General features: G+C 41.7%; 1 long non-coding RNA gene across 1 annotated transcript in view; it reads left to right on the forward strand.

Annotated features, from left to right (window-relative positions):
* Positions 1-22,914, forward strand: part of LOC123771799 (uncharacterized) — a 50,463-nt gene extending 27,549 nt beyond the window's left edge. Inside the window, exon 3 of the long non-coding RNA XR_011224728.1 lies at positions 22,422-22,914. This is a non-coding gene — a long non-coding RNA (uncharacterized lncRNA). The remainder of the gene's footprint in view (positions 1-22,421) is intronic.
* The last annotated feature ends 994 nt before the right edge of the window (positions 22,915-23,908 follow it).

The raw sequence follows: 23,908 nt of genomic DNA on the forward strand, positions 1-23,908 counted from the left end.
AATATGGCTCAGGTATCGAATTTGGGATGTTTGGGATATTTTGAAAACTGCAGGGGGGTTTGGGCAAAATGTGCCCCACCGCCGCTTTCAGTAATTGGCTAATTTTTGGTATAGAAAGTCGTATTTTCAAACTGCGAATAGGTGCAGAGAGCCAGAATTTGGGTCCAAAATATGGCTCAAGTAGCGAGTTTGGGATGTTTGGGATATTTTGAAAACTGTAGGGGGGTTTGGGCAAAATGTGACCCACCGCCGCTTTCAGTAATTGGCTAATTTTTGGTATAAAAAGCCGGAATTTCAAACTGCGAATAGGTGCAGAGAGCCAGAATTTGGGTCCAAAATATGGCTCAGGTATCGAATTTGGGATGTTAGGGATATTTTGAAAACTGCAGTGGGGTTTGGGCAAAAAGTGACCCACCGCCTCTTTCAGTAATTGGCATATTTTCGGTATAAAAATCGGAATTTCAAACTGCGAATACGTGCAGAGAGCCAGAATTTGGCTCCAAAATATGGCTCAGGTATAGGATTTGGGATGTTTGGGATATTTTGAAAACTGCAGGGGGGTTTGGGCAAAATGTGACCCACCGCCGCTTTCAGTAATTGGTATATTTTCAGTATAAAAAGTCGGAATTTCAAACTGCGAATAGGTGCAAAGAGCCAGAATTTGGGTCCAAAATATGACTCGGGTATCGAATTTGGGATGTTTGGGATATTTTGAAAACTGCAGGGGGGTTTGGGCAAAATGTTACCCACTGGTGCTTTCAGTAATTGGCAGATTTTTTGTATAAAAAGTCGGAATTTCAAACTGCGAATAGGTGCAGAGAGCCAGAATTTGGGTCCAAAATATGGCTCAGGTATTGAATTTGGGATGTTTGGGATATTTTGAAAACTGCAGGGGGGTTTGGGCAAAATGTGACCCACCGCCGCTTTCAGTAATTGGCTAATTTTTGGTATAGAAAGTCGGATTTTCAAACTGCGAATAGGTGCAGAGAGCCAGAATTTGGGTCCAAAATATGGCTCAGGTAGCGAGTTTGGGATGTTTGGGATATTTTGAAAACTGTAGGGGGGTTTGGGCAAAATGTGACCCACCGCCGCTTTCAGTAATTGGCTAATTTTTGGTATAAAAAGCCGGAATTTCAAACTGCGAATAGGTGCAGAGAGCCAGAATTTGGGTCCAAAATATGGCTGAGGTATCGAATTTGGGATATTTGGGATATTTTGAAAACTGCAGTGGGGTTTGGGCAAAATGTGACCCACCGCCGCTTTCAGTAATTGGCATATTTTCGGTATAAAAATCGGAATTTCAAACTGCGAATACGTGCAGAGAGCCAGAATTTGGCTCAAAAATATGGCTCAGGTATAGGATTTGGGATGTTTCGGATATTTTGAAAACTGCAGGGGGGTTTGGGCAAAATGTGACCCACCGCCGCTTTCAGTAATTGGTATATTTTCAGTATAAAAAGTCGGAATTTCAAACTGCGAATAGGTGCAAAGAGCCAGAATTTGGGTCCAAAATATGACTCGGGTATCGAATTTGGGATGTTTGGGATATTTTGAAAACTGCAGGGGGGTTTGGGCAAAATGTTACCCACTGGTGCTTTCAGTAATTGGCAGATTTTTTGTATAAAAAGTCGGAATTTCAAACTGCGAATAGGTGCAGAGAGCCAGAATTTGGGTCCAAAATATGGCTCAGGTATCGAATTTGGGATGTTTGGGATATTTTGAAAACTGCAGGGGGGTTTGGGCAAAATGTGACCCACCGCCGCTTTCAGTAATTGGCTAATTTTTGGTATAGAAAGTCGGATTTTCAAACTGCGAATAGGTGCAGAGAGCCAGAATTTGGGTCCAAAATATGGCTCAGGTATCGAATTTGGGATGTTTGGGATATTTTGAAAACTGCAGTGGGGTTTGGGCAAAATGTGACCCACCGCCGCTTTCAGTAATTGGCATATTTTCGGTATAAAAATCGGAATTTCAAACTGCGAATACGTGCAGAGAGCCAGAATTTGGCTCAAAAATATGGCTCAGGTATAGGATTTGGGATGTTTCGGATATTTTGAAAACTGCAGGGGGGTTTGGGCAAAATGTGACCCACCGCCGCTTTCAGTAATTGGTATATTTTCAGTATAAAAAGTCGGAATTTCAAACTGCGAATAGGTGCAAAGAGCCAGAATTTGGGTCCAAAATATGACTCGGGTATCGAATTTGGGATGTTTGGGATATTTTGAAAACTGCAGGGGGGTTTGGGCAAAATGTTACCCACTGGTGCTTTCAGTAATTGGCAGATTTTTTGTATAAAAAGTCGGAATTTCAAACTGCGAATAGGTGCAGAGAGCCAGAATTTGGGTCCAAAATATGGCTCAGGTATCGAATTTGGGATGTTTGGGATATTTTGAAAACTGCAGGGGGGGTTTTGGGCAAAATGTGACGCGCGGTGCTTTCAGTAGTTGGCATATTTTCGGTATAAAAAGTCGGAATTTCAAACTGCGAATAGGTTCAGAGAGCCAGAATTTGGGTCCAAAATATGGCTCAGGTATCGAATTTGGGATGTTTGGGATATTTTGAAAACTGCAGGGGGGTTTGGGCAAAATGTGACACACCGCCGCTTTCAATAATTGGTATATTTTTGGTAAAAAAAATCGTAATTTCAAACTGCGAATAGGTGCAAAGAGCCAGAATTTGGGTCCAAAATATGGCTCAGGTATCGAATTTGGGATATTTGGGATATTTTGAAAACAGCAGAGGTGTTTGGGCAAAATGTGACCCAAAGCCGCTTTCAGTAATTGGCATATTTTTGGTATAAAAAGCCGGAATTTCAAACGGCGAATAGGTGTAGAGAGCCAGAATTTGATCCAAAATTTGGCTCAGGTATCGAATTTGGGATGTTTGGGATATTTCTAAAACTGCAGGGGGATTTGGGCAAAATGTGACCCACCGCCGCTTTCAGTAATTGGCATATTTTCGGTATAAAAAGTCGGAATTTCAAACTGCGAATAGGTGCTGAGAGCCAGAATTTGGGTCCAAAATATGGCTCGGGTATCGAATTTGGGATGTTTGGGATATTTTGAAAACTGCAGGGGGGGTTTTGGGCAAAATGTGACGCGCGGTGCTTTCAGTAGTTGGCATATTTTCGGTATAAAAAGTCGGAATTTCAAACTGCGAATAGGTTCAGAGAGCCAGAATTTGTGTCCAAAATATGGCTCGGGTATCGAATTTGGGATGTTTGGGATATTTTGAAAACTGCAGGGGGGTTTGGGCAAAATGTGACACACCGCCGCTTTCAATAATTGGTATATTTTTGGTAAAAAAAAGTCGTAATTTCAAACTGCGAATAGGTGCAAAGAGCCAGAACTTGGGTCCAAAATATGGCTCAGGTATCGGATTTGGGATGTTTGGGATATTTTGAAAACTGCAGGGGGGTTTGGGCAAAATGTGACCCACCGGTGCTTTTAGTAATTGGCAGATTTTTTGTATAAAAAGTCGGAATTTCAAACTGCGAAAAGGTGCAGAGAGCCAGAATTTGGGTCCAAAATATGGCTCAGGTATCGAATTTGGGATGTTTGGGATATTTTGAAAACTGCAGGGGGGGTTTTGGGCAAAATGTGACGCGCGGTGCTTTCAGTAGTTGGCATATTTTTGGTATAAAAAGTCGGATTTTCAAACTGCGAATAGGTGCAGAGAGCCAGAATTTGGGTCCAAAATATGGCTCGGGTATCGAATTTGGGATGTTTGGGATATTTTGAAAACTGCAGGGGGGTTTGGGCAAAATGTGACACACCGCCGCTTTCAATAATTGGTATATTTTTGGTAAAAAAAAGTCGTAATTTCAAACTGCGAATAGGTGCAAAGAGCCAGAATTTGGGTCCAAAATATGGCTCAGGTATCGAATTTGGGATGTTTGGGATATTTTGAAAACAGCAGGGGGGTTTGGGCAAAATGTGACCCACCGCCGCTTTCAGTAATTGGCTAATTTTTGGTATAAAAAGCCGGAATTTCAAACTGCGAATTGGTCTAGAGAGCCAGAATTTGGGTCCAAAATATGGCTCAGGTATCGAATTTGGGATGTTTGGGATATTTCTAAAACTGCAGGGGGGTTTAGGCAAAATGTGACCCACCGCCGCTTTCAGTAATTGGCATGTTTTCGGTATAAAAAGTCGGAATTTCAAACTGCGAATACGTGCAGAGAGCCAGAATTTGGGTCCAAAATATGGCTCGGGTATCGAATTTGGGATGTTTGGGATATTTTGAAAACTGCAGGGGGGGTTTTGGGCAAAATGTGACCCCCCGGTGCTTTCAGTAATTGCCATATTTTCGGTATAAAAAGTCGGAATTTCAAACTGCGAATAGGTGCAGAGAGCCAGAATTTGGGTCCAAAATATGGCTCAGGTATCGAATTTGTGATGTTTGGGATATTTTGAAAACTGCAGGGAGGTTTGGGCAAAATGTGACCCACCGCCGCTTTCAGTAATTGGCATATTTTTGTTATAAAAGTCGTAATTTCAAACTGCGAATAGGTGCAAAGAGCCAGAATTTGGGTCCAAAATATGGCTCAGGTATCGAATTTGGGATGTTTGGGATATTTTGAAAACTGCAAGGGGGTTTGGGCAAAATGTGACCCACCGGTGCTTTCAGTAATTGGCAGATTTTTTGTATAAAAAGTCGGAATTTCAAACTGCGAATAGGTGCAAAGAGCCAGAATTTAGGTCCAAAATATGGCTCAGGTATCGAATTTGGGAAGTTTGGGATATTTTGAAAACAGAAGGGGGGTTTGGGCAAAATGTGACCCACCGCCGCTTTTAGTAATTGGCTAATTTTTGGTATAGAAAGTCGGAATTTCAAACTGGGAATAGGTGCAGAAAGCCAGAATTTGGGTCCAAAATATGGCTCAGGTATCGAATTTGGGAAGTTTGGGATATTTTGAAAACAGAAGGGGGGTTTGGGCAAAATGTGACCCACCGCCGCTTTCAGTAATTGGCTAATTTTTGGTATAGAAAGTCGGAATTTCAAACTGGGAATAGGTGCAGAGAGCCAGAATTTGGGTCCAAAATATGGCTCGGGTATCGAATTTGGGATGTTTGGGATATTTTGAAAACTGCAGGGGGGTTTGGGCAAAATGTGACACACAGCCGCTTTCAGTAATTGGCATATTTTTGGTAAAAAAAAGTCATAATTTCAAAATGCGAATAGGTGCAGAGAGCCAGAATTTGGGTCTAAAATATGGCTCAGGTATCGAATTTGGGATGTTTGGGATATTTTGAAAACTGCAGGGGGGTTTTGGGCAAAATGTGACCCATCGGTGCTTTCAGTAATTGGCATATTTTCGGTATAAAAAGTCGGAATTTCAAACTGCGAATAGGTGCAGAGAGCCAGAATTTGGGTCCAAAATATGGCTCAGGTATCGAATTTGGGATGTTTGGGATATTTTGAAAACTGCAGGGGGGTTTGAGCAAAATGTGACACACCTCCGCTTTCAGTAATTGGTATATTTTGGTAAAAAAAAGTCGTAATTTCAAACTGCGAATAGGTGCAAAGAGCCAGAGTTTGGGTCCAAAATATGGCTCAGGTATCGAATTTGTGATGTTTGGGATATTTCTAAAACTGCAGGGGGGTTTGGGCAAAATGTGACCCACTGCCGCTTTCAGTAATTGGCATATTTTTGGTAAAAAAAAGTCGGAATTTCAAACTGCGAATAGGTGCAGAGAGCCAGAATTTGGGTCCAAAATATGGCTCAGATATCGAATTTGGGATGTTTGGGATATTTTGAAAACAGCAGGGGGGTTTGGGCAAAATGTGCCCCACCGCCGCTTTCAGTAATTGGCTAATTTTTGGTATAGAAAGTCGGATTTTCAAACTGCGAATAGGTGCAGAGAGCCAGAATTTGGGTCCAAAATATGGCTCAAGTAGCGAGTTTGGGATGTTTGGGATATTTTGAAAACTGTAGGGGGGTTTGGGCAAAATGTGACCCACCGCCGCTTTCAGTAATTGGCTAATTTTTGGTATAAAAAGCCGGAATTTCAAACTGCGAATAGGTGCAGAGAGCCAGAATTTGGGTCCAAAATATGGCTCAGGTATCGAATTTGGGATGTTAGGGATATTTTGAAAACTGCAGTGGGGTTTGGGCAAAAAGTGACCCACCGCCGCTTTCAGTAATTGGCATATTTTCGGTATAAAAATCGGAATTTCAAACTGCGAATACGTGCAGAGAGCCAGAATTTGGCTCCAAAATATGGTTCAGGTATAGGATTTGGGATGTTTGGGATATTTTGAAAACTGCAGGGGGGTTTGGGCAAAATGTGACCCACCGCCGCTTTCAGTAATTGGTATATTTTCAGTATAAAAAGTCGGAATTTCAAACTGCGAATAGGTGCAAAGAGCCAGAATTTGGGTCCAAAATATGACTCGGGTATCGAATTTGGGATGTTTGGGATATTTTGAAAACTGCAGGGGGGTTTGGGCAAAATGTTACCCACTGGTGCTTTCAGTAATTGGCAGATTTTTTGTATAAAAAGTCGGAATTTCAAACTGCGAATAGGTGCAGAGAGCCAGAATTTGGGTCCAAAATATGGCTCAGGTATCGAATTTGGGATGTTTGGGATATTTTGAAAACTGCATGGGGGTTTGGGCAAAATGTGACCCACCGCCGCTTTCAGTAATTGGCTAATTTTTGGTATAGAAAGTCGGATTTTCAAACAGCGAATAGGTGCAGAGAGCCAGAATTTGGGTCCAAAATATGGCTCAGGTAGCGAGTTTGGGATGTTTGGGATATTTTGAAAACTGTAGGGGGGTTTGGGCAAAATGTGACCCACCGCCGCTTTCAGTAATTGGCTAATTTTTGGTATAAAAAGCCGGAATTTCAAACTGCGAATAGGTGCAGAGAGCCAGAATTTGGGTCCAAAATATGGCTCAGGTATCGAATTTGGGATGTTTGGGATATTTTGAAAACTGCAGTGGGGTTTGGGCAAAATGTGACCCACCGCCGCTTTCAGTAATTGGCATATTTTCGGTATAAAAATCGGAATTTCAAACTGCGAATACGTGCAGAGAGCCAGAATTTGGCTCAAAAATATGGCTCAGGTATAGGATTTGGGATGTTTGGGATATTTTGAAAACTGCAGGGGGGTTTGGGCAAAATGTGACCCACCGCCGCTTTCAGTAATTGGTATATTTTCAGTATAAAAAGTCGGAATTTCAAACTGCGAATAGGTGCAAAGAGCCAGAATTTGGGTCCAAAATATGACTCGGGTATCGAATTTGGGATGTTTGGGATATTTTGAAAACTGCAGGGGGGTTTGGGCAAAATGTGACCCACCGTTGCTTTCAGTAATTGGCATATTTTTGGTATAAAAAGCCGGAATTTCAAACTGCGAATAGGTGCAGAGAGCCAGAATTTGGGTCCAAAATATGGCTCAGGTATCGAATTTGGGAAGTTTGGGATATTTTGAAAACAGAAGGGGGGTTTGGGCAAAATGTGACCCACCGCCGCTTTTAGTAATTGGCTAATTTTTGGTATAGAAAGTCGGAATTTCAAACTGGGAATAGGTGCAGAAAGCCAGAATTTGGGTCCAAAATATGGCTCAGGTATCGAATTTGGGAAGTTTGGGATATTTTGAAAACAGAAGGGGGGTTTGGGCAAAATGTGACCCACCGCCGCTTTCAGTAATTGGCTAATTTTTGGTATAGAAAGTCGGAATTTCAAACTGGGAATAGGTGCAGAGAGCCAGAATTTGGGTCCAAAATATGGCTCGGGTATCGAATTTGGGATGTTTGGGATATTTTGAAAACTGCAGGGGGGTTTGGGCAAAATGTGACACACAGCCGCTTTCAGTAATTGGCATATTTTTGGTAAAAAAAAGTCATAATTTCAAAATGCGAATAGGTGCAGAGAGCCAGAATTTGGGTCTAAAATATGGCTCAGGTATCGAATTTGGGATGTTTGGGATATTTTGAAAACTGCAGGGGGGTTTTGGGCAAAATGTGACCCATCGGTGCTTTCAGTAATTGGCATATTTTCGGTATAAAAAGTCGGAATTTCAAACTGCGAATAGGTGCAGAGAGCCAGAATTTGGGTCCAAAATATGGCTCAGGTATCGAATTTGGGATGTTTGGGATATTTTGAAAACTGCAGGGGGGTTTGAGCAAAATGTGACACACCTCCGCTTTCAGTAATTGGTATATTTTGGTAAAAAAAAGTCGTAATTTCAAACTGCGAATAGGTGCAAAGAGCCAGAGTTTGGGTCCAAAATATGGCTCAGGTATCGAATTTGTGATGTTTGGGATATTTCTAAAACTGCAGGGGGGTTTGGGCAAAATGTGACCCACTGCCGCTTTCAGTAATTGGCATATTTTTGGTAAAAAAAGTCGGAATTTCAAACTGCGAATAGGTGCAGAGAGCCAGAATTTGGGTCCAAAATATGGCTCAGATATCGAATTTGGGATGTTTGGGATATTTTGAAAACAGCAGGGGGGTTTGGGCAAAATGTGCCCCACCGCCGCTTTCAGTAATTGGCTAATTTTTGGTATAGAAAGTCGGATTTTCAAACTGCGAATAGGTGCAGAGAGCCAGAATTTGGGTCCAAAATATGGCTCAAGTAGCGAGTTTGGGATGTTTGGGATATTTTGAAAACTGTAGGGGGGTTTGGGCAAAATGTGACCCACCGCCGCTTTCAGTAATTGGCTAATTTTTGGTATAAAAAGCCGGAATTTCAAACTGCGAATAGGTGCAGAGAGCCAGAATTTGGGTCCAAAATATGGCTCAGGTATCGAATTTGGGATGTTAGGGATATTTTGAAAACTGCAGTGGGGTTTGGGCAAAAAGTGACCCACCGCCGCTTTCAGTAATTGGCATATTTTCGGTATAAAAATCGGAATTTCAAACTGCGAATACGTGCAGAGAGCCAGAATTTGGCTCCAAAATATGGTTCAGGTATAGGATTTGGGATGTTTGGGATATTTTGAAAACTGCAGGGGGGTTTGGGCAAAATGTGACCCACCGCCGCTTTCAGTAATTGGTATATTTTCAGTATAAAAAGTCGGAATTTCAAACTGCGAATAGGTGCAAAGAGCCAGAATTTGGGTCCAAAATATGACTCGGGTATCGAATTTGGGATGTTTGGGATATTTTGAAAACTGCAGGGGGGTTTGGGCAAAATGTTACCCACTGGTGCTTTCAGTAATTGGCAGATTTTTTGTATAAAAAGTCGGAATTTCAAACTGCGAATAGGTGCAGAGAGCCAGAATTTGGGTCCAAAATATGGCTCAGGTATCGAATTTGGGATGTTTGGGATATTTTGAAAACTGCATGGGGGTTTGGGCAAAATGTGACCCACCGCCGCTTTCAGTAATTGGCTAATTTTTGGTATAGAAAGTCGGATTTTCAAACAGCGAATAGGTGCAGAGAGCCAGAATTTGGGTCCAAAATATGGCTCAGGTAGCGAGTTTGGGATGTTTGGGATATTTTGAAAACTGTAGGGGGGTTTGGGCAAAATGTGACCCACCGCCGCTTTCAGTAATTGGCTAATTTTTGGTATAAAAAGCCGGAATTTCAAACTGCGAATAGGTGCAGAGAGCCAGAATTTGGGTCCAAAATATGGCTCAGGTATCGAATTTGGGATGTTTGGGATATTTTGAAAACTGCAGTGGGGTTTGGGCAAAATGTGACCCACCGCCGCTTTCAGTAATTGGCATATTTTCGGTATAAAAATCGGAATTTCAAACTGCGAATACGTGCAGAGAGCCAGAATTTGGCTCAAAAATATGGCTCAGGTATAGGATTTGGGATGTTTGGGATATTTTGAAAACTGCAGGGGGGTTTGGGCAAAATGTGACCCACCGCCGCTTTCAGTAATTGGTATATTTTCAGTATAAAAAGTCGGAATTTCAAACTGCGAATAGGTGCAAAGAGCCAGAATTTGGGTCCAAAATATGACTCGGGTATCGAATTTGGGATGTTTGGGATATTTTGAAAACTGCAGGGGGGTTTGGGCAAAATGTGACCCACCGTTGCTTTCAGTAATTGGCATATTTTTGGTATAAAAAGCCGGAATTTCAAACTGCGAATAGGTGCAGAGAGCCAGAATTTGGGTCCAAAATATGGCTCAGGTATCGAATTTGGGATGTTTGGGATATTTTGAAAACTGCAGGGGGGTTTGGGCAAAATGTGCCCCACCGCCGCTTTCAGTAATTGGCTAATTTTTGGTATAGAAAGTCGGATTTTCAAACTGGGAATAGGTGCAGAGAGCCAGAATTTGGGTCCAAAATATGGCTCAAGTAGCGAGTTTGGGATGTTTGGGATATTTTGAAAACTGTAGGGGGGTTTGGGCAAAATGTGACCCACCGCTGCTTTCAGTAATTGGCTAATTTTTGGTATAAAAAGCCGGAATTTCAAACTGCGAATAGGTGCAGAGAGCCAGAATTTGGGTCCAAAATATGGCTCAGGTATCGAATTTGGGATGTTAGGGATATTTTGAAAACTGCAGTGGGGTTTGGGCAAAAAGTGACCCACCGCCGCTTTCAGTAATTGACATATTTTCGGTATAATAATCGGAATTTCAAACTGCGAATACGTGCAGAGAGCCAGAATTTGGCTCCAAAATATGGCTCAGGTATAGGATTTGGGATGTTTGGGATATTTTGAAAACTGCAGGGGGGTTTGGGCAAAATGTGACCCACCGCCGCTTTCAGTAATTGGTATATTTTCAGTATAAAAAGTCGGAATTTCAAACTGCGAATAGGTGCAAAGAGCCAGAATTTGGGTCCAAAATATGACTCTGGTATCGAATTTGGGATGTTTGGGATATTTTGAAAACTGCAGGGGGGTTTGGGCAAAATGTTACCCACTGGTGCTTTCAGTAATTGGCAGATTTTTTGTATAAAAAGTCGGAATTTCAAACTGCGAATAGGTGCAGAGAGCCAGAATTTGGGTCCAAAATATGGCTCAGGTATCGAATTTGGGATGTTTGGGATATTTTGAAAACTGCATGGGGGTTTGTGCAAAATGTGACCCACCGCCGCTTTCAGTAATTGGCTAATTTTTGGTATAGAAAGTCGGATTTTCAAACTGCGAATAGGTGCAGAGAGCCAGAATTTGGGTCCAAAATATGGCTCAGGTAGCGAGTTTGGGATGTTTGGGATATTTTGAAAACTGTAGGGGGGTTTGGGCAAAATGTGACCCACCGCCGCTTTCAGTAATTGGCTAATTTTTGGTATAAAAAGCCGGAATTTCAAACTGCGAATAGGTGCAGAGAGCCAGAATTTGGGTCCAAAATATGGCTCAGGTATCGAATTTGGGATGTTTGGGATATTTTGAAAACTGCAGTGGGGTTTGGGCAAAATGTGACCCACCGCCGCTTTCAGTAATTGGCATATTTTCGGTATAAAAATCGGAATTTCAAACTGCGAATACGTGCAGAGAGCCAGAATTTGGCTCAAAAATATGGCTCAGGTATAGGATTTGGGATGTTTGGGATATTTTGAAAACTGCAGGGGGGTTTGGGCAAAATGTGACCCACCGCCGCTTTCAGTAATTGGTATATTTTCAGTATAAAAAGTCGGAATTTCAAACTGCGAATAGGTGCAAAGAGCCAGAATTTGGGTCCAAAATATGACTCGGGTATCGAATTTGGGATGTTTGGGATATTTTGAAAACTGCAGGGGGGTTTGGGCAAAATGTTACCCACTGGTGCTTTCAGTAATTGGCAGATTTTTTGTATAAAAAGTCGGAATTTCAAACTGCGAATAGGTGCAGAGAGCCAGAATTTGGGTCCAAAATATGGCTCAGGTATCGAATTTGGGATGTTTGGGATATTTTGAAAACTGCAGGGGGGGTTTTGGGCAAAATGTGACGCGGGGTGCTTTCAGTAGTTTGCATATTTTCGGTATAAAAAGTCGGAATTTCAAACTGCGAATAGGTTCAGAGAGCCAGAATTTGGGTCCAAAATATGGTTTGGGCAAAATGTGACACACCGCCGCTTTCAATAATTGGTATATTTTTGGTAAAAAAAATCGTAATTTCAAACTGCGAATAGGTGCAAAGAGCCAGAATTTGGGTCCAAAATATGGCTCAGGTATCGAATTTGGGATGTTTGGGATATTTTGAAAACAGCAGGGGTGTTTGGGCAAAATGTGACCCAACGCCGCTTTCAGTAATTGGCATATTTTTGGTATAAAAAGCCGGAATTTCAAACTGCGAATAGGTGTAGAGAGCCAGAATTTGGTCCAAAATTTGGCTCAGGTATCGAATTTGGGATGTTTGGGATATTTCTTAAACTGCAGGGGGATTTGGGCAAAATGTGACCCACCGCCGCTTTCAGTAATTGGCATATTTTCGGTATAAAAAGTCGGAATTTCAAACTGCGAATAGGTGCTGAGAGCCAGAATTTGGGTCCAAAATATGGCTCAGGTATCGAATTTGGGATGTTTGGGATATTTTGAAAACTGCAGGGGGGGTTTTGGGCAAAATGTGACGCGCGGTGCTTTCAGTAGTTGGCATATTTTCGGTATAAAAAGTCGGAATTTCAAACTGCGAATAGGTTCAGAGAGCCAGAATTTGGGTCCAAAATATGGCTCGGGTATCGAATTTGGGATGTTTGGGATATTTTGAAAACTGCAGGGGGGTTTGGGCAAAATGTGACACACCGCCGCTTTCAATAATTGGTATATTTTTGGTAAAAAAAGTCGTAATTTCAAACTGCGAATAGGTGCAAAGAGCCAGAACTTGGGTCCAAAATATGGCTCAGGTATCGGATTTGGGATGTTTGGGATATTTTGAAAACTGCAGGGGGGTTTGGGCAAAATGTGACCCACCGGTGCTTTCAGTAATTGGCAGATTTTTTGTATAAAAAGTCGGAATTTCAAACTGCGAATAGGTGCAGAGAGCCAGAATTTGGGTCCAAAATATGGCACAGGTATCGAATTTGGGATGTTTGGGATATTTTGAAAACTGCAGGGGGGGTTTTGGGCAAAATGTGACGCGCGGTGCTTTCAGTAGTTGGCATATTTTTGGTATAAAAAGTCGGATTTTCAAACTGCGAATAGGTGCAGAGAGCCAGAATTTGGGTCCAAAATATGGCTCGGGTATCGAATTTGGGATGTTTGGGATATTTTGAAAACTGCAGGGGGGTTTGGGCAAAATGTGACACACCGCCGCTTTCAATAATTGGTATATTTTTGGTAAAAAAAAGTCGTAATTTCAAACTGCGAATAGGTGCAAAGAGCCAGAATTTGGGTCCAAAATATGGCTCGGGTATCGAATTTGGGATGTTTGGGATATTTTGAAAACAGCAGGGGGGTTTGGGCAAAATGTGACCCACCGCCGCTTTCAGTAATTGGCTAATTTTTGGTATAAAAAGCCGGAATTTCAAACTGCGAATTGGTCTAGAGAGCCAGAATTTGGGTCCAAAATATGGCTCAGGTATCGAATTTGGGATGTTTGGGATATTTCTAAAACTGCAGGGGGGTTTGGGCAAAATGTGACCCACCGCCGCTTTCAGTAATTGGCATGTTTTCGGTATAAAAAGCCGGAATTTCAAACTGCGAATACGTGCAGAGAGCCAGAATTTGGGTCCAAAATATGGCTCGGGTATCGAATTTGGGATGTTTGGGATATTTTGAAAACTGCAGGGGGGGTTTTGGGCAAAATGTGACCCCCCGGTGCTTTCAGTAATTGGCATATTTTCGGTATAAAAAGTCGGAATTTCAAACTGCGAATAGGTGCAGAGAGCCAGAATTTGGGTTCAAAATATGGCTCAGGTATCGAATTTGGGATGTTTGGGATATTTTGAAAGCTGCAGGGGGGTTTGAGCAAAATGTGACACACCGCCGCTTTCAGTAATTGGTATATTTTTGGTAAAAAAAGTCGTAATTTCAAACTGCGAATAGGTGCAAAGAGCCAGAGTTTGGGTCCAAAATATGGCTCAGGTATCGAATTTGTGATGTTTGGGATATTTTGAAAACTGCAGGGAGGTTTGGGCAAAATGTGACCCACCGCCGCTTTCAGTAATTGGCATATTTTTGTTATAAAAGTCGTAATTTCAAACTGCGAATAGGTGCAAAGAGCCAGAATTTGGGTCCAAAATATGGCTCAGGTATCGAATTTGGGATGTTTGGGATATTTTGAAAACTGCAAGGGGGTTTGGGCAAAATGTGACCCACCGGTGCTTTCAGTAATTGGCAGATTTTTTGTATAAAAAGTCGGAATTTCAAAATGCGAAAAACATGCAGAGAGCCAGAATTTGGGTCCAAAATATGGCTCAGGTATCGAATTTGAGATGTTTGGGACATTTTGAAAACTGTAGGGGGGTTTAGGCAAAATGTGACCCACCGCCGCTTTCAGTAATTGGTATATTTTCAGTATAAAAAGTCGGAATTTCAAACTGCGAATAGGTGCAAAGAGCCAGAATTTAGGTCCAAAATATGGCTCAGGTATCGAATTTGGGAAGTTTGGGATATTTTGAAAACTGTAGGGGGGTTTTGGGCAAAATGTGACCCATCGGTGCTTTCAGTAATTGGCATATTTTCGGTATAAAAAGTCGGAATTTCAAACTGCGAATAGGTGCAGAGAGCCAGAATTTGGGTCCAAAATATGGCTCAGGTATCGAATTTGGGATGTTTGGGATATTTTGAAAACTGCAGGGGGGTTTGAGCAAAATGTGACACACCGCCGCTTTCAGTAATTGGTATATTTTGGTAAAAAAAGTCGTAATTTCAAACTGCGAATAGGTGCAAAGAGCCAGAGTTTGGGTCCAAAATATGGCTCAGGTATCGAATTTGTGATGTTTGGGATATTTCTAAAACTGCAGGGGGGTTTGGGCAAAATGTGACCCACCGCCGCTTTCAGTAATTGGCATATTTTTGGTAAAAAAAAGTCGGAATTTCAAACTGCGAATAGGTGCAGAGAGCCAGAATTTGGGTCCAAAATATGGCTCAGATATCGAATTTGGGATGTTTGGGATATTTTGAAAACAGCAGGGGGGTTTGGGCAAAATGTAACCCACCGTTGCTTTCAGTAATTGGCATATTTTTGGTATAAAAAGCCGGAATTTCAAACTGCGAATAGGTGCAGAGAGCCAGAATTTGGGTCCAAAATATGGCTCAGGTATCGAATTTGGGATGTTTGGGATATTTTGAAAACTGCAGGGGGGTTTGGGCAAAATGTGCCCCACCGCCGCTTTCAGTAATTGGCTAATTTTTGGAATAGAAAGTCGGATTTTCAAACTGCGAATAGGTGCAGAGAGCCAGAATTTGGGTCCAAAATATGGCTCAGGTAGCGAGTTTGGGATGTTTGGGATATTTTGAAAACTGTAGGGGGGTTTGGGCAAAATGTGACCCACCGCCGCTTTCAGTAATTGGCTAATTTTTGGTATAAAAAGCCGGAATTTCAAACTGCGAATAGGTGCAGAGAGCCAGAATTTGGGTCCAAAATATGGCTCAGGTATCGAATTTGGGATGTTTGGGATATTTTGAAAACTGCAGTGGGGTTTGCGCAAAATCTGACCCACCGCCGCTTTCAGTAATTGGCATATTTTCGGTATAAAAATCGGAATTTCAAACTGCGAATACGTGCAGAGAGCCAGAATTTGGCTCCAAAATATGGCTCAGGTATAGGATTTGGGATGTTTGGGATATTTTGAAAACTGCAGGGGGGTTTGGGCAAAATGTGACCCACCGCCGCTTTCAGTAATTGGCATATTTTTTATATAAAAAGCCGGAATTTCAAACTGCGAATAGGTGTAGAGAGCCAGAATTTGGTCCAAAATTTGGCTCAGGTATCGAATTTGTGATGTTTGGGATATTTCTAAAACTGCAGGGGGGTTTGGGCGAAATGTGACCCACCGCCGCTTTCAGTAATTGGCATATTTTTTATATAAAAAGCCGGAATTTCAAACTGCGAATAGGTGCAGAGAGCCAGAATTTGGGTCCAAAATATGGCTCGGGTATCGAATTTGGGATGTTAGGGATATTTTGAAAACTGCAGGGGGGTTTGGGCAAAATGTGACACACAGCCGCTTTCAGTAATTGGCATATTTTTGGTAAAAAAAGTCATAATTTCAAAATGCGAATAGGTGCAGAGAGCCAGAATTTGGGTCCAAAATATGGCTCAGGTATCGAATTTGGGATGTTTGGGATATTTTGAAAACTGCAGGGGGGTTTTGGGCAAAATGTGACCCATCGGTGCTTTCAGTAATTGGCATATTTTCGGTATAAAAAGTCGGAATTTCAAACTGCGAATAGGTGCAGAGAGCCAGAATTTGGGTCCAAAATATGGCTCGGGTATCGAATTTGGGATGTTTGGGATATTTTGAAAACTGCAGGGGGGTTTGAGCAAAATGTGACACACCGCCGCTTTCAGTAATTGGTATATTTTGGTAAAAAAAAGTCGTAATTTCAAACTGCGAATAGGTGCAAAGAGCCAGAGTTTGGGTCCAAAATATGACTCAGGTATCGAATTTGTGATGTTTGGGATATTTCTAAAACTGCAGGGGCTTTGGGCAAAATGTGACCCACCGCCGCTTTCAGTAATTGGCATATTTTTGGTAAAAAAAGTCGGAATTTCAAACTGCGAATAGGTGCAGAGAGCCAGAATTTGGGTCCAAAATATGGCTCAGATATCGAATTTGGGATGTTTGGGATATTTTGAAAACAGCAGGGGGGTTTGGGCAAAATGTGACCCACCGTTGCTTTCAGTAATTGGCATATTTTTGGTATAAAAAGCCGGAATTTCAAACTGCGAATAGGTGCAGAGAGCCAGAATTTGGGTCCAAAATATGGCTCAGGTATCGAGTTTGGGATGTTTGGGATATTTTGAAAACTGCAGGGGGGTTTGGGCAAAATGTGCCCCACCGCCGCTTTCAGTAATAGGCTAATTTTTGGAATAGAAAGTCGGATTTTCAAACTGCGAATAGGTGCAGAGAGCCAGAATTTGGGTCCAAAATATGGCTCAGGTAGCGAGTTTGGGATGTTTGGGATATTTTGAAAACTGTAGGGGGGTTTGGGCAAAATGTGACCCGCCGCCGCTTTCAGTAATTGGCTAATTTTTGGTATAAAAAGCCGGAATTTCAAACTGCGAATAGGTGCAGAGAGCCAGAATTTGGGTCCAAAATATGGCTCAGGTATCGAATTTGGGATGTTTGGGATATTTTGAAAACTGCAGTGGGGTTTGGGCAAAATGTGACCCACCGCCGCTTTCAGTAATTGGCATATTATCGGTATAAAAATCGGAATTTCAAACTGCGAATACGTGCAGAGAGCCAGAATTTGGCTCCAAAATATGGCTCAGGTATAGGATTTGGCATGTTTGGGATATTTTGAAAACTGCAGGGGGGTTTGGGCAAAATGTGACCCACCGCCGCTTTCAGTAATTGGTATATTTTCAGTATAAAAAGTCGGAATTTCAAACTGCGAATAGGTGCAGAGAGCCAGAATTTGGGTCCAAAATATGGCTCGGGTATCGAATTTGGGATGTTTGGGATATTTTGAAAACTGCAGGGGGGGTTTTGGGCAAAATGTGACGCGCGGTGCTTTCAGTAGTTGGCATATTTTCGGTATAAAAAGTCGGAATTTCAAACTGCGAATAGGTTCAGAGAGCCAGAATTTGGGTCCAAAATATGGCTCGGGTATCGAATTTGGGATGTTTGGGATATTTTGAAAACTGCAGGGGGGTTTGGGCAAAATGTGACACACCGCCGCTTTCAATAATTGGTATATTTTTGGTATAAAAAGCCGGAATTTCAAACTGCGAATAGGTGTAGAGAGCCAGAATTTGGTCCAAAATTTGGCTCAGGTATCGAATTTGGGATGTTTGGGATATTTCTAAAACTGCAGGGGGATTTGGGCAAAATGTGACCCACCGCCGCTTTCAGTAATTGGCATATTTTCGGTATAAAAAGTCGGAATTTCAAACTGCGAATAGGTGCTGAGAGCCAGAATTTGGGTCCAAAATATGGCTCAGGTATCGAATTTGGGATGTTTGGGATATTTTGAAAACTGCAGGGGGGGTTTTTGGGCAAAATGTGACCCACCGGTGCTTTCAGTAATTGGCATATTTTCGGTATAAAAAGTCGGAATTTCAAACAGCGAATAGGTGCAGAGATTCAGAATTTGGGTCCAAAATATGGCTCAGGTATCGAATTTAGGATATTTGGGATATTTTGAAAACTGCAGGGGGGTTTGGGCAAAATGTGACACACCGCCGCTTTCAGTAATTGGTATATTTTTGGTAAAAAAAGTCGTAATTTCAAACTGCGAATAGGTGCAAAGAGCCAGAATTTGGGTCCAAAATATGGCTCAGGTATCGAATTTAGGATGTTTGGGATATTTTGAAAACTGCAGGGGGGGGTTTGGGCAAAATGTGACCCAACGCCGCTTTCAGTAATTGGCATATTTTTTATATAAAAAGCCGGAATTTCAAACTGCGAATAGGTGTAGAGAGCCAGAATTTGGTACAAAATATTGGCTCAGGTATCGAATTTGGGATGTTTGGGATATTTCTAAAACTGCAGGGGGGATTTGGGCAAAATGTGACCCACCGCCGCTTTCAGTAATTGGCATATTTTCGGTATAAAAAGTCGGAATTTCAAACTGCGAATAGGTGCAAAGAGCCAGAATTTGGGTCCAAAATATGGCTCAGGTATCGAATTCGGGATGTTTGGGATATTTTGAAAACTGCAGGGGGGTTTGGGCAAAATGTGACCCACCGGTGCTTTCAGTAATTGGCAGATTTTTGTATAAAAAGTCGGAATTTCAAACTGCGAAATAGGTGCAGAGAGCCAGAATTTGGGTCCAAAATATGGCTCAGGTATCGAATTTAGGATATTTGGGATATTTTGAAAACTGCAGGGGGGTTTGGGCAAAATGTTACCCACCGGTGCTTTCAGTAATTGGCCGATTTTTGGTATAAAAAAGTCGGAATTTCAAACTGCGAATAGGTGCAGAGAGCCAGAATTTGGGTCCAAAATATGGCTCAGGTATGGAATTTGGGATGTTTGGGATATTTTGAAAACTGTAAGGGGGTTTAGGCAAAATGTGACCCACTGCCGCTTTCAGTAATTGGTATATTTTCAGTATAAAAAGTCGGAATTTCAAACTGCGAATAGGTGCAAAGAGCCAGAATTTGGGTCCAAAATATGACTCGGGTATCGAATTTGGGATGTTTGCAGTATTTTGAAAACTGCAGGGGGGTTTGGGCAAATTGTGGCACACAGCCGCTTTCAGTAATTGGCATATTTTTGGTATAAAAACCCGGAATTTCAAACTGCGAATAGGTGCAGAGAGCCAGAATTTGTGTCCAAAATATGGCTCAGGTATCGAATTTGGGATATTTCTAAAACTGCAGGGGGGTTTGGGCAAAATGTGACCCACCGCCTCTTTCAGTAATTGGTATATTTTCAGTATAAAAGTCGGAATTTCAAACTGCGAATACGTGCAGAGAGCCAAATTTGGCTCCAAAATATGGCTAGGGTATCGGATTTGGGATGTTTGGGATATTTTGAAAACTGCAGGGGGGTTTGGGCAAAATGTGACCCACCGCCGCTTTCAGTAATTGGTATATTTTCAGTATAAAAGTCGGAATTTCAAACTGCGAATAGGTGCAGAGAGCCAGAATTTGGGTCCAAAATATGGCTCAGGTATCGAATTTGGGATGTTTGGGATATTTTGAAAACTGCAAGGGGGGTTTGGGCAAAATGTGACCCACCGGTGCTTTCAGTAATTGGCAGATTTTTTGTATAAAAAGTCGGAATTTCAAACTGCGAATAAGGTGCAGAGAGCCAGAATTTGGGTCCAAAATATGGCTCAGGTATCGAATTTAGGATATTTGGGATATTTTGAAAACTTCAGGGGGGTTTGGGCAAAATGTGACACACCGCCGCTTTCAGTAATTGGTATATTTTTGGTATAAAAAAGTCGTAATTTCAAACTGCGAATAGGTGCAAAGAGCCAGAATTTGGGTCCAAAATATGACTCGGGTATCGAATTTGGGATGTTTGCAGTATTTTGAAAACTGCAGGGGGGTTTGGGCAAATTGTGACACACAGCCGCTTTCAGTAATTGGCATATTTTTGGTATAAAAAGCCGGAATTTCAAACTGCGAATAGGTGCAGAAGAGCCAGAATTTGGGTCCAAAATATGGCTCAGGTATCGAATTTGGGATGTTTGGGATATTTTGAAAACAGAAGGGGGGTTTGAGCAAAATGTGACCCACCGCCGCTTTCAGTAATTGGCATATTTTTGGTATAAAAAAGTCGGAATTTCAAACTGCGAATAGGTGCAGAGAGCCAGAATTTGGGTCCAAAATATGGCTCAGGTATCGAATTTGGGATGTTTGGGATATTTTGAAAACTGCAGGGGGGTTTGGGCAGAATGTGACCCACCGCCTCTTTCAGTAATTGGCATATTTTCGGTATAAAAAGTCGGAATTTCAAACTGCGAATACGTGCAGAGCCAGAATTTGGCTCCAAAATATGGCTCAGGTATCGGATTTGGGATGTTTGGGATATTTTGAAAACTGCAGGGGGGTTTGGGCAAAATGTGACCCACCGCCGCTTTCAGTAATTGGTATATTTTCAGTATAAAAGTCGGAATTTCAAACTGCGAATAGGTGCAAAGAGCCAGAATTTGGGTCCAAAATATGGCTCAGGTATCGAATTTGGGATGTTTGGGATATTTTGAAAACTGCAAGGGGGTTTGGGCAAAATGTGACCCACCGGTGCTTTCAGTAATTGGCAGATTTTTTGTATAAAAAGTCGGAATTTCAAACTGCGAAAAAGGTGCAGAGAGCCAGAATTTGGGTCCAAAATATGGCTCAGGTATCGAATTTGGGATGTTTGGGATATTTTGAAAACTGCAAGGGGGTTTGGGCAAAATGTGACCCACCGGTGCTTTCAGTAATTGGCATATTTTTGGTAAAAAAAAGTCGGAATTTCAAACTGCGAATAGGTGCAGAGAGCCAGAATTTGGGTCCAAAATATGGCTCAGGTATCGAATTTGGGATGTTTGGGATATTTTGAAAACTGCAGGGGGCGTTTTGGGCAAAATGTGACCCACCGGTGCTTTCAGTAATTGGCATATTTTTGGTATAAAAAGTCGGAATTTCAAACTGCGAATAGGTACAGAGAGCCAGAATTTGGGTCCAAAATATGGCTCAGGTATCGAATTTGGGATGTTTGGGATATTTTGAAAACTGCAGGGGGGGGGGGTTTGGGCAAAATGTGACCCACCGGTGCTTTCAGTAATTGGCATATTTTCGGTATAAAATTCGGAATTTCAAACTGCGAATAGGTGCAGAGAGCCAGAATTTGGGTCCAAAATATGGCTCAGGTATCGAATTTGGGATGTTTGGGATATTTTGAAAACAGCAGGGGGGTTTGGGCAAAATGTGACCCACCGCCGCTTTCAGTAATTGGCATATTTTTGGTATAAAAACCCGGAATTTCAAACTGCGAATAGATGCAGAGAGCCAGAATTTGGGTCCAAAATATGGCTCAGGTATCGAATTTGGGATGTTTGGGATATTTCTAAAACTGCAGGGGGGTTTGGGCTAAATGTGACCCACCGCCTCTTTCAGTAATTGGCATATTTTCGGTATAAAAAGTTGGAATTTCAAACTGCGAATACGTGCAGAGAGCCAGAATTTGGCTCCAAAATATGGTTCAGGTATCGGATTTGGGATGTTAATTCTTTAAATTAGATTTAAAAGATTTTTATAAATACCTCAGCACATTAGAAACTTAGTTTGTGGCAGATACTGTAATAACAATGAACATAAAATTACATTACACGAGATTACATTAAGTCTACATTACACGATGGATTGTTAATATTTATTCAGTTAGCCTCAGGTACTTAATATGGGGCTCTTAGATCAAAATGCACTGCTTAATGCCATTTGTGAAGCCACAGCTTGAAAAATAGTGTTTAAAAAAGTGCTTTAAGGAAGTTAGCAGTCAGGGGCCAGATTCACGAAAGCACTTACGCAAGTACTTACGAACGTGTACATCTTTCCTCAATCTTTGACGGCTTTGGTTACATTTATTAAACAGTTTACAAGCATGAAAACTTGTCAATCAACTATTGTTATTGTTATAAACAGCCTCCTGGTGCTTCAGTGCTCATTAACTGTTTAATAATTGTAAACAAAGTCGCCAAAGATTGAGGAAAGATGTACACGTTCGTAAGTGTTTGCGTAAGTGCTTTCGTGAATCTGGCTCCAGGCTAACAGCAGATTTGAGGTTATGTTCTTGTAACCATTCGTGTATCATTTTGTAAACTTAGTATATCAACAGCAGAAAAAAAGGACTAATGTTTTAATTTGTAGTATTAACATTGCTTATGACAAATAAAACCTCTTAATATAAATAAGTAAACTCTGTATTGAGACGGTATTAATTTTCTCATTGGCTTACATAATTGTCATAATTCTTTACCAACTTCAGGTCTAGAGAGCTGTAGCGGGAGTGCGAAGATTCTGGGAGGGTTCCGGGAAGTTGGCCAGATCCTGGAGTCTTGGGACCCCACTAGTCCTCACTCCAGCCACTCACCCTTCAGGACTACCAGAACAAGCTCAGCAAAGGATACTACACCAGTCACAACCATTGTGTGTGATATCCACAAGGTTAATGGTTTGAACGGCGATGTGACCACATCTAATACGTACCCAGATCCCCTTCCCCCACCAATCATAGACGGACTTGCAACTACAGTACTAGCTGAAACCATGTCAACAGCCATACCGATGCCCGTACCAGAACTACCATGTGCTTTTAATACCAAATAAGTGACTTTGTTTATGATAAAGACTAACCAGTTGTCTGAGTGTATATATATATTAAATTATATAATATAATGGCATTATATGTCAACAGCAACTGTTTTTGGAATAATCATAATTAGTCTCTCTTCCCCCCCCCCCTCCCTCCCTGTCTCTCCCTTCTATCTCTTTCCCCCCCTTTCTCTCCCTTCTATCTCTTTCCCCCCTTCTCTCTCCCTTCTCTCTCTTCTCTCTCTCTCTCTCTCTCTCTCTCTCTCTCTCTCTCTCTCTCTCTCTCTCTCTCTCTCTCTCTCTCTCTCTCTCTCTCTCTGTGTGTGTGTGTGTGTGTGTGTGATCATGTCATGTTACATTAAATATGCTTTAAGATACCATCTAGAAAAAAATGAGGACATTGAAACAGTTGATAAACTTGATTTCAAGGGAGGACACTATGGGAAACTTCAATTTTTTTTTTTATGAGTGTAATTGGACAGACTTGCTGCTAGGTAGCAAAGTAAGTGAGATATATGCCAAATTTTGCAAAATATACGATGAAAGCACACAAACATTCATACCTAAACAGAGATGCGGTACCAGAAAACAGGATTTGTTGAACAGAAATCAAGAGGGGGCCAGAGACCAAAAGACACAAAAATGGAATCAGTACTGTATAGGCAGAGGCCAAACCTCTCAAACATACCAGCGATACAAAGATGCGAGAAACAACCACACAGCAGTAAGGAGAGAGGCAGAAAGAATTTTTTTAAAAAGGGATAGTGGGAAAATGTAAAACAGAACCGGGCCTATTCTACAAATTTATAAACAACAAATTGCAGGTAAAGGATAATATCCAGAGGTTGAACATGGGAAACAGATTCATGGAAAATAAGGAAATGTGTGAAACATTAAACAAAAAGTTCCAAAGTGTGTTTGTACAAAATTAAATCTTCAGAGAACCAGACACAATAAGAATTCCAGACATAGAGCACATAGAGGTGTCTAGAGATGAAATGAAACAAATCCTCTTGAAGCTAAGAATAAATAAAGCAGTTGGCCCAGATGAAGTTTCACCATGGGTTCCGAGAGAATGTGCACCTGAGCTCAGCATTCCACTTCACCTGATTTTTCAAACATCCTGTGTACAGGAGTCACAGCAGATGTGTGGAAAAGGGC

The sequence above is a fragment of the Procambarus clarkii genome, chromosome 75 (genome assembly GCF_040958095.1).
Source record: "Procambarus clarkii isolate CNS0578487 chromosome 75, FALCON_Pclarkii_2.0, whole genome shotgun sequence".
Classification (NCBI taxonomy): domain Eukaryota; kingdom Metazoa; phylum Arthropoda; class Malacostraca; order Decapoda; family Cambaridae; genus Procambarus; species Procambarus clarkii.